This window comes from Acyrthosiphon pisum, chromosome A1, assembly GCF_005508785.2.
Source record: "Acyrthosiphon pisum isolate AL4f chromosome A1, pea_aphid_22Mar2018_4r6ur, whole genome shotgun sequence".
In the NCBI taxonomy this organism is placed as follows: Eukaryota; Metazoa; Arthropoda; class Insecta; order Hemiptera; family Aphididae; genus Acyrthosiphon; species Acyrthosiphon pisum.
The window spans coordinates 134,212,158-134,223,755 of NC_042494.1; positions in this window are offsets into that span (position 1 = coordinate 134,212,158).

An 11,598-nucleotide genomic window follows, 5' to 3' on the forward strand; every position below is an offset into this window, starting at 1 on the left:
AATCAAAATATTTTGAACATTTTATCATGTATAGAAAATGCGCATATATAAACAACCAGTGAAAATTTCATGTATCTACAGTCATTCGTTTTAATGTTACACCAAAAACCAAAATCAATTTTCTCGAAAACAGATTTTGCGTAAAAATTCCCGTTTTTCCTTAATTTTTCTTTTGTTTTTCACGGCGCTTTTGAAAACTATTGGAAAAATGTTACTATTGACCCCCCAAAGTACCAACTAAATTTACTTTCCTATCAGAAAAGGTACTGTTGAAGAAAATCCAAGCACTTTTACTGTCCTAAAAGGTAATGACAGACACAAAAATAAAAAAAATAAAAAAACACACATCATTGTAAAATCAATACATTCATCGTTCCACTCAGAATCTAAAATTGGAAACTGAAAATGTCCGTAAACAGCTCAAGACAAGTCAAAATATTTTGAAAAAAATTTAAATAAAAACATTTAATGGAAATGTCATGTGTTTACGGTAATTTGTTTCAGAGTTACACCAAAAACCATAATCGATTTTGTTGAAAACCAATTTGAGTAAAAATTCCCGTTTTTCTTAATTTTATTTTGTTTTTCCCGGCACTTTTGAAAACTACTAGCAATTTTACCCTCCCCAATATACCAACTAGATTCGAACCCTTTTCCATAGAACAATATTATACTGAAGTTGAACGTTGAAGCATTATTTCCATTACTTATCGTGTACACAGACACAAAAAAAACACACATCATTGTAAAAAAATACATCCATGCTCCGCTCAGTATCTAAAATTCTTAGCAAAACTTTGTGGAAACTACACTTGCTCAAATGCCTTCAAAATTTGCCCACAATTATTGTCGATAGTAGTTCTTTCCACGTGGGGGAAACGACAGGAAAATCAACGAATTACCTCATTTCCGGTCTATATAAGAAATATGTATTACATAAACAATTCCTACCAATTGTACACAAAAACCTGTTGACAAATACAATTAGGTACATCGATGTAAAAAATATTTGAAACCAATACATTTCTTGTTTCATTATAATAACCTAAAAATATTTGAAAATCGTTGTGTGTGCCTATACTGTTTATGTAGGTACCCAGCGAAAATCGTGGATTTTTATTTATTAAAAATTATTAAACAAACATTGTACGTGGATATGTTAATTTTGCACGGACAAAATATAAATGCAGGATATTATATAACACTATAACATTTATTTCTGAGTGAATTATAAAAAAAAAAAAATCAAGGTCATTAATTATTATGATTGTAATAATATACAAGTTATTATTGAATACAAATTTAAATTTTTTAACTAATAATTATTATTCTGACCGTATTTATATAATTTGAAAATTAAAGATTGAATGTAAACTGTAAGTTTGGTTTATTATACGGAGCTTCATAAATTATAAGTTATAATTTTTATTTTGTTGAATCTAAAAAATCTATGTTCCATGTGATAGTTTAATATACAATTATTATAATAAGTATATAATTTAAAAAAAAAGATAAGTGGTGAAATTGGCAAAGTAAGTAAAAAATATATATATAAATGGAATATCAGTTATGTAGGTAATCCTTGTAAATTAGGTTTCACAAACACATTTATAATTACTGAATAATTATTATTTAAGTATTTGTGATAGTTCTTACAAGTGACTGTATAAATTATGATTGTATTTTTTTATATTAAAAAAAAGGAATTTGCAATTGTTTGTTGATTTAATTGACAAATACGAAACCGTTTAATTCGTTGACTTTTCAATTAAAATATCATGTACTACCATTTTATCAACTTTGAAAGTATGTTATACATTATAATATTGCACATAAACATAAATACATTTTATTTTCCCTAATTTTTTTTCCTTTCTATAATAACGTACAAATTTGAATATTTAGAGGACCCTAACCCTATGACAGCCGTGAAGTAAACCATATCTGCCTATTATGTGATAGGTTATACTTAAAACTATTAAATTGAAAATATAAAGAATTTTGGTCTTAGTATATAATATAACTTATATAACTACCGATTACTATAGTAGGTACCTACTATATTTATAAATTATAGTATAATCATTGAACAAACCTTCAATAATATCTATCAAAATCAAAAAGTGTTCACATATATTTTTAGTTAGTCAAATCTAATTAAGCTGAAGAATTATATTATATTTTAAGGTCAATATCTAGACGACCGTCAGGAATATGCGTAAAATAAGAAGAACTGAACAAATGTATGAATAATATATACCTATAAGTACTTCAAATTCGCAAAAACTGGGTACTTAGGTAGGTAACAAACCTATAGGTAATTGTAATAATTTTTAATAAGATTCTATTTTATAGTGTTGAAATTCGGAGGCCACCCTACAATTTACTACTCAATTTCGAATCAAAAAAAGATTTTAAAAAAAGATTCTTCAAAACATCTTTATATTTAAGAAATTGCGAGCATTCATGTCCGATACGATAATTAAAAGATAAAAGTAAATCGATTATTGAACCAACTTCATACTAAGTCCGAATTTAAAAAAAACTTTGAAAGTCTTTGACAATGTTAAAATTATGTGAGGCCTTTCTACACTATCACAATGTGGTTGTGCCACAGTGCCACTAGAATACTTCATTATATATTTATATCTAAATATTACCTATTACATTGAAATATTTAAACACTTCGCCCTCCGAAATATAATCACCGTCGATCATTGGTAGGTACGTATTATACTATTATGTATGCCATTCACCGTGATATCATTATTACCTATGTCTAGAAAATATTGCATATGTAATTCACGCCTCCGTGGGAGACATAATAATAATATGCAAGAACAATTTGCATGATCCCGTATAAGGATCGAACAAAAAAGCATCTTAACCAAGCGGAATTCAAAGTTATTGAAATTTTTCAAAATCTATGTCTATATTAATAAGGGTCAAAATTCGTATTTTCATTTCGACAAAACCGATGTTGGTTTTTGGTGTCACTTCTCACTCTAAAACAAATTACCGTATATACATGAAATGTTCACTGAATTTATTAGCGTAGTATAGATATACACCATAAAACGTTCAAAATATTTTGACTTGTTTTGAGCTATTTACGGACATTTTCAGTTTCCTATTTTTCAGTTTTTTTTTTTCTATAAATGTCAATAAAATTTTATTTATTTGATCAAAAGCTTGAAAATTTAATACAAGGTTGCTAATATATTGTTTTTATAAGCATTGTAAATTCGAATTTTGATAAAATACGTAAAAATCACAAAAATGTGCAATAGTTAGAAATTCATAAAAAATTTTCTTTTTAAATGCAAGATTTAAAAATTTAATAGAAGATTCCTCACAAGTTTGTCTACTTTTATAAAATAAAAAACATCTACCAGAATGTCAAATTAAATTTTTATGAACGTTTGAAGTTTAAATTTTTACAACATTGAATATTCACTCGATTTCTCATGTAGCTATTTTCTTATTTTGTTGTAAATCAATAACCAATAACCGTAGCAACTTGAAATTTACACCATATGTTTATTTTATCAATTCCTATACTTGATAACATTTTTAAAATACTTTGACTAGTTTTGAGCTATTTATAGCGATTGGGTGTATCCGCCACAACGAGCATATTATACGCGGTTGAATGTGGGCATAATGTTATGATATCCCGTAAGTTGAATAATTATATTATTGCAAAACCTGCCACGGCTCGTAAATACGAAACGGTTTCCGGAAAATTTTACTATAACATAATACTATAATAATAGTGTAATCTAGTGGGATAAAAGCACAAAAACAATTAATATAATTACCAGTTTCAATAAAGTCTAGTAGTCCTGCCCATTATGTTTAATTCTCAAATATATTTTTTTAGTGTATTTTTTTTTTTCAAAAACAAAGTGTGCAGCGAATAGCGATAGAGTTCAGTTGAAATTTAGTTGAAATTTAGTTTCATCACAACGTATATTTTATCGTAACGAATTACGACGACGATTGATAATCATTTACAATACTATATTATTATAAAACTAAATGCATATGACAACAATTAATTTGATATTTCACTGACATTCTGAAATTTGGTTAAAGTATTATTTCTTTTGGGTTGAATTTTCTTTTTTTTGTTTATATTGATACAATTAATAGTAATAATATTTCTCTCGAATGTGTTAGGTAATTAGGTGTAATTTCGGGAGATATTCATATAGCATGGTGTTTAATGCCTATAATACATTGCAGCAGTGGCGGTAAAATTCTTTTGCCTTGGCGGTAGCTGTAAAACTGTGTCCGGACTCATTTTGCCGTAACCGCTACCACCACCGCTGCAGTGTGTGGGGACCTTTTAGCAGGTATTTACATATTTGTAGATTTAACTCAGTTCTTTATGATTTATGAATGATTTGTGAATCGTTTTAACGCATGTCATGAACGATGTTATTGACAATGAACATAAATATTTTATAAAATGAAAAAAGTTTCGGTATTATAAATTATAAAATAAACTAAACAAATAAATTACGATTTAATTGATAAATCAAATGAAGATTTGAAAAAAATTATTTTAATTTAAACATTTTTTCATATTGCTTATGATAAATATCATAAGCTGTATGCTTGTATTCGTTTTAAGGAAACAATTTATGTCGGTATGATATAAATTATTTTGTATATGGTAAGATTATTACACATAATTTTACAGTACACCTATGCACTGAACTATAACATAGAGATAGGTAATAGCAGAATAAAAATCCCCTGAAAAAAATCCTCGAACCTAGGAAAAATAACTCTCAGACTACAATATTACTGACAACCAGATGGCATTTTTAAAACGTAATTAGTGTAATTATTACATTATTAATATATTTAATTACAAATATATATACTTATATAATATAGGTACCTATACTTTTCATTAAAAAAATTAATATTTAATAAATAATATTCAAAAATTAACGATAATATTGTTTTGTTTTATATCACGATGAGAAACAACACATGTTAATGGTTCTTTTATAAGATTACTGATTAGGTACATACATTCATTAACTATCTACCTATATTAATAATAATTATTTTTTACATATCGTTAAAATATTATTATGAAACGTAATACTTTATTTCGGGGATATATTATAATATATAATATAAAGGTATTAAGCAAAAAATATTATTGTTAATGTTTGAAAATTATAAGATAAATATGTATTTAAAAAAAAATAAGGTATGATTAAATATTTGAGTAAATAAATTATTTATTTTGTTTGTAGATTTATTTATATTTTTAAGTGAACATATTATATGGGTGTGTGGGAACATCACCTCCATGGGTTACTTTTCATTTAATGTAATTTGGGGGCTAAAGCGCCCCCCCAACATTTCAGCCCTAGTTGTGCCACTGACTAGCAATGATAATTTATAATGGGGAACAATAAAGAACTATATCAACCGCAATCGAACAATAACCTTCGTTTAAATATAATATGAAACAGAATTCAGAAGTAAATGAAATGAAAAATATTTATGTTTTCAACCGTTTTATTTAACAAATACTGATGAGAATACGAGTCATTATCATAATCTTTGAAAATATCAAATCTAAATACAGTGAAGTACTTTTTTGCACTTATGATTCCGTATTTAATACGCATTAAATAATAGAAATATCATCGCTAGGCGTACATCGTACACAGCCGGATGTAATTTATTGAATTTTAGACATGTAGATAATTTACAATTTGAATTTAATCTACATACATATTATAATCTGGCTCTGCCATATTGTATAGTTTGTTTATTTGTTCATTTTAATGAAGTCCATCTGGGACAATAGAAGTACAAATATCTAGACAAGGAAAATAACATATGTAAATTGCTTCAAATTACGACGTCAATCTAACGGAAAACATTACTAGGTAAGTCGTTAAGAACCTACAGAAAACTAGAGAAAACGTTATTATTCTTTCAAGCACTAAGATACTTATCTATGAATAAATAAACATGATTTTTCCTTTTTTCCCATTGGTGGAATAAAATAATAATAAAAAAAACCATCAATTATAAAACAACTAAACGAAATATATTAAATATGTGTAAGTTATAACCATGATGGCATTGACAACGTATAACATTTTTTGTTAAATTTTAATACCCCTTTTTTGATTAGCTACTATTTTTCTATATCTATTGTATCCTATATTTATTATTGTAGGTTGACTTTATAGTGTATTTTTACAATTTCCATTATGATTGATTTAAATTACGTTATTATAGTATTCAAATAAAAAAGCATATTTTCAAACATCATATAGGTAGTTTATAAGTAATTTATTAACAAAATGTTAATATAATATATTGATTTTATTTATAGAATATTGGACTTGTGAATATATTTGGCTTTAATGATTACTATAGGTTCCTATAATAATAATAAAGTTATTATTTAATACAACTTATCCATAATTCAAAGAGACATCTATAGAAATAAAAATATGCAAAACTATAATATTGTTAAAAGAATATTACTCATGTATTGTTTCTGTTAACCTATCTAACCTTGTCACGTTACAGTTTAGGTTTAGGTGACTATAATGATGAATGGTAACTCTAAAACAGTAATTATTCATATCACAGTTGTTATTCAAGCTATCACCTTTGGTAAATAGTAAATATACGTTCTTGACTCTCTTTCCATAATTAAATATTATTTTACAATTGAACAAAATGCTATTTGTTTGGTAAATACTTACATAGTTTATAATTTATACTTTGAGTCTTCAACAAAATACTTTTACTAACGTTTAAAAACGCTTCTACATTTTTCACCCTCGTCATGGTCATCAGCTACAGTCACTCAAAGAATATTATATTATTATAGAACATAAACAACCTGACTCTGGTAATTATTACTATGTCCGTACCAAATTTGAATGAATAAATATTATACAAAATTATTTTTAACAGAAATAACTCTCATTATCTTGAAAATTAGATAAGTATATGTACTTAAAATAAGTAAGTATTTGAAAATGTTTCCACATAATTTAGTCATTACAAAACAAAATTTTTGTAAAAAATGTTAGTAAAAAAAATGATATGTCTTACCTACTATACAATTATTATCATTATAATCTTTAAGTTGTTTAATTAAAATTGAATTTCCCATCTCATCAAACCTACAACTGCACCTTAACCTAATGTCCGACTGGTACGATAAATTGTGTATAAAAATAAATCAAAGCAAATCAATTCACACTACATTTACTCTCAAGATGGGTGACGGGTGTATGTCCAATCGTTACATTAAACAACATACCAATTTCCATGTTTGATACAGTCAAATATCTGGAACTCAATCTTGATAAACGATTAACACGGAACAACCAATACAAATCAAAAGACTAGCACTCAGCGGCCAGCGCCTGTGTATGCGTAGACTCAGTTCTCTTCAGGGGCGTCATTTCAATTTTTTTTTTTATGGTGCCAAAATGTTTGCAGGCCATTTAGATCATTACCAGGCCACAAAGAAAAACTTTTTTTTTTTTGGGGGGGGGGATCAAGTGGGGACAAAAACTGTAGAATATTTGTATAATTTATTTAATATGTCATTTATATTAGTATGAAAATATCACAATATTTTTACTATTTTTGGCGAACTATGTGTAGGTCCTTTTAATGTATTTATTGTATATTGAGGATACCAGTGTACAGTGGTATTTACACTTTGTAAATAAATGTATGGGTATAAATCACCTTTATAATAAAATACCTAACCGAACCTAACCTACAAATTTTTTTCTCCCTGCATACTCAAAATATATAATATAGCTAGCTTAATAAAACCAGAAATTTATTTTATTGGTATCCTTCTTCACAATGTTAGTGTTTCAATTTTGTCAATTATAATATTGAGGGACCACAAAATCACATCAAACATTCTTGGAAATTAAACATTAGTACAATATATATTTTTTTTTAATACTAAAAAATATAAAATACATAATATAATATAAAACACGTAGGTATATCGGCGCTTATATTTATTGTTGGCAGGCTAAAGAAGGCATTTTAAAAAAAGGTTGGTGCAAATGTAAACCCTGCATCCCCCCAAATGACGCCCCTGGTTCTCTTATATCCAAAAATAATAATACCAATCTAAAAGTCAAACTGCTAATAATTTACAAAAAAACTCTCCTCAAACATATATATGGACTTATGAAGGTGTGCAGCTTCGGAGCTCAGCAAAAAAATCCAACATAAACAAAATCTAAGTGTCACAAAAATGTACCTCTTCAACGACTCTCCAATGTTCCACCTTATGTCTCAAGCTTAACCTTACATAACGATTTTTATATGAAAACTATTAACAATGAAGCACAATATTCTTTTACCCACGCTTTCACAAGCGACTTATATCCCATCAGAGTCCTCTTATCAAAAACCTTTCTATTTTAACACTCCCGGGAAATCCTATAGGTGCAGGCTAAAAAGGGAGTGGTGTAGTGACCTCCAGCAATTACCAACTTAAATATAACCAAAACAATAAATACATTTCTAACCTAAGCAATATTACCCATATAAATAAATAAAATAAAAAAGATTAATTTTTAAACACGATATATAATTAATCAAGCTAATTGTTGTCAATGGGTTGCTTCTTATTCGACATTTCATGTATAATATATGTTATTATTCTTATCACATAAACGTATCATGCATAAACTGTATAGATTGTTTATTTCTAATGGAAAAAAAAACTATTTTATCATTTATTACAGTATACCCACTATTCTAAACCTTTTAAGTCTTTAATTTAAAGAATAATAGTTTTTCTGATAATTTCATACGTAAAAATAAACTACTAATTTAGTTATACGTATTTGAGTATTCTAAGTTTTAATGAATGGAGTTTGTGTAACTATAAAACAAAATGTAGGTCTCAAATGTTTACACATCAACATTTCAGTCCTAACCATTTTAGGTTCTGAGCGGAGCGATGAATGTATTTTCCTTTATATTTATAATATTTTTTAAAATCTAAAATTGTCTTGCAATATTAGTTGATGTCTATGAATATTTGATTTAATAGCGATACAATAGGTTTCGTATGTATTATACATATACAAGTCATGCTAATAAATATTTCAGTTTTGTATACATTCCACATGCAATATTGACTGTTTTATGTTCACATGTTTATCAATTAAAATTGTTTTTTATTTTCATTAGTACCAGGACTTACGCGCGTTTATACTTATCTAGTTATAATACACACAATCAATAGTTTACCGATACCTGCAGTTACTTCCGCAGCTTGTTGTGAATCATAAATCGTCTATGAGAATATAATATAACCGTAAAACACTTTCCTTTTAAAATACGAAAACGTTTTCGATACACCTTAGCTACTATGCGATCGAAAACAGTAACACATAGTGTCATATTATTATGGTGTGTAATGTCATACGCGTTTCATAATAAACATAATAATATTGTTATAGGTTCGAATAATAAACACCCGGGCCATTTGGAAAGTGTATATATTCGTCTCACAATTCGCTAGGTATACCTATATGGAAGAACACTCGAGTGACTATAATAGTATATAGTTAGAGATATAATATTGTATCTACGTATAAACAATACAATATCTGTATAATATAATACGTACAGTGTGCAGGTATAATTGAATAACTATACAACCGACGTTTCAAATATTATCTATATAGAAAAACGCACTAAATGAATGAATGCGGCTTGGGCTAGCAATAAAACGCACGAGTAACTTATATACAGTGTGCGGGAGTCTTGTACGACCAAATAGCCTCCTCAACTGTCAGTAATATTATCATTGCGGATATGATACTATATTATATAGGTAGGAAGGCAGCTATACATCTTGTTATATTATCTACTGCAGCTGTTTCTGGTGTGGGCGGATTCTCAATAGTAGTATAATATTATTGCAATAATCGCTTACCACTTTACAACTGTTGCAGCAATCGGAGCCCACACAACGGCGGTGACAACGCGAACAAATAATAGGTAAAAAGATTTAGGTAGGTAAATAACAATAATAATAATTACGTTTCCGTTTCGTCCGACGACGCAGTTTGTTCGCGCCGATGCGACGAAGGTTTCTTGTCCATCATTTTTATTTTCAAAAGTTTTTCCGGTGTTCCAATGCCTATAATATCAGCTGTGGACACAGTACCAAGCATATTCCGCAGATGTACGTTACGCATAATAATATACAGAGTGATTCACAAATAATGCTCACCCCCATTTTATCCATTAAATGTGTAAATTATTTTATTCGAATTCTGATTTTTGGGAAATGTAAGTAACTCTGTTGGCACTTATTTCGTTATTTTTACAATTAACCATTTTTTTAAATTTCGATTTTTGGATTATGACAATAATATTACTTACAAGGTATAAATTTTGTTGAAAATGTAAAAATGAGAACTATACACTTCTATCAAGCATTTAAGCATTAATATTATTAATAAGATTAGTATTTATTTTAAACTATAGTTTGATATTGCGTGACAAATTAAACAATCCCAGTAGATTTGCCATGTATTATAACTCCGTTAAATGTAAAATACACATATATTTTTAAAACATTAATTTTGGTGGTTTTTATCAAATATTAAATTATATTAACTATTTTATTTTCTAATAACCCTATACAAACAAAAAAATATTCGTTTTTCGTAAAAAAACCAATTCCTGTGTGAACCCCTCCTTACAACGCAAAATGTTAAAAATTTAATTCGATGTGTTCTTCCTCGGTATAGAATTACCTATGTACCAAATTTCAGAACCTTACGGCTAACATACACACACAAGGACATGGATATTAAAATATATATGAAAAAAATAATACTCAGACCACAAACACATGTTATATAGGTACGACAAATTACTAATATATTCTGCAGTATTATGTTGATTTATGTACATTTAATTATTATATGTCAATAGTGATGTAAAATTACCGTAATTATCTTTTGAGAGAATATTTGGTAATTTTCTTTTCCTTCAATAATTCATAGATTGAACCCAAAGAAATCCACATCGTAAACATTATTTAAATAATTACCGATATGTTTTGTATAGTATGAATGAAGTAGGTATTATAATTGATAATTTATAATTTTTGGTATAGTTAACAAGTGACAACTATAATAATTATGTAGGATTAGTAAGTAAAAAATTATTATAAATGTAAAATAAACTATTATTGATGTATTTTATACATACTACTATACTATAGTCATTATTAGATAACTAGAATAATACTTAATTCAATACATTTTTATAGTAAACCAAAAAAAAAATGTAAAAATAACTTGTGCAATGTTTTTTAATAATTATGAAATTAATGAGGTAAAATTATTGAAGTAAATTACGCTATCTTCTATTATCTATGGTCTGTACGACTATATTTGATACAGTTCTACCACGAGTTCACGACTGACACCAGTGTTAATAGCCTTCAAATATAATCACATCACTATTCACAGTGACCATATAAAATTAAAAAAAGAAAATTAAACGGTTATAATTTGCAAAAGAATATTC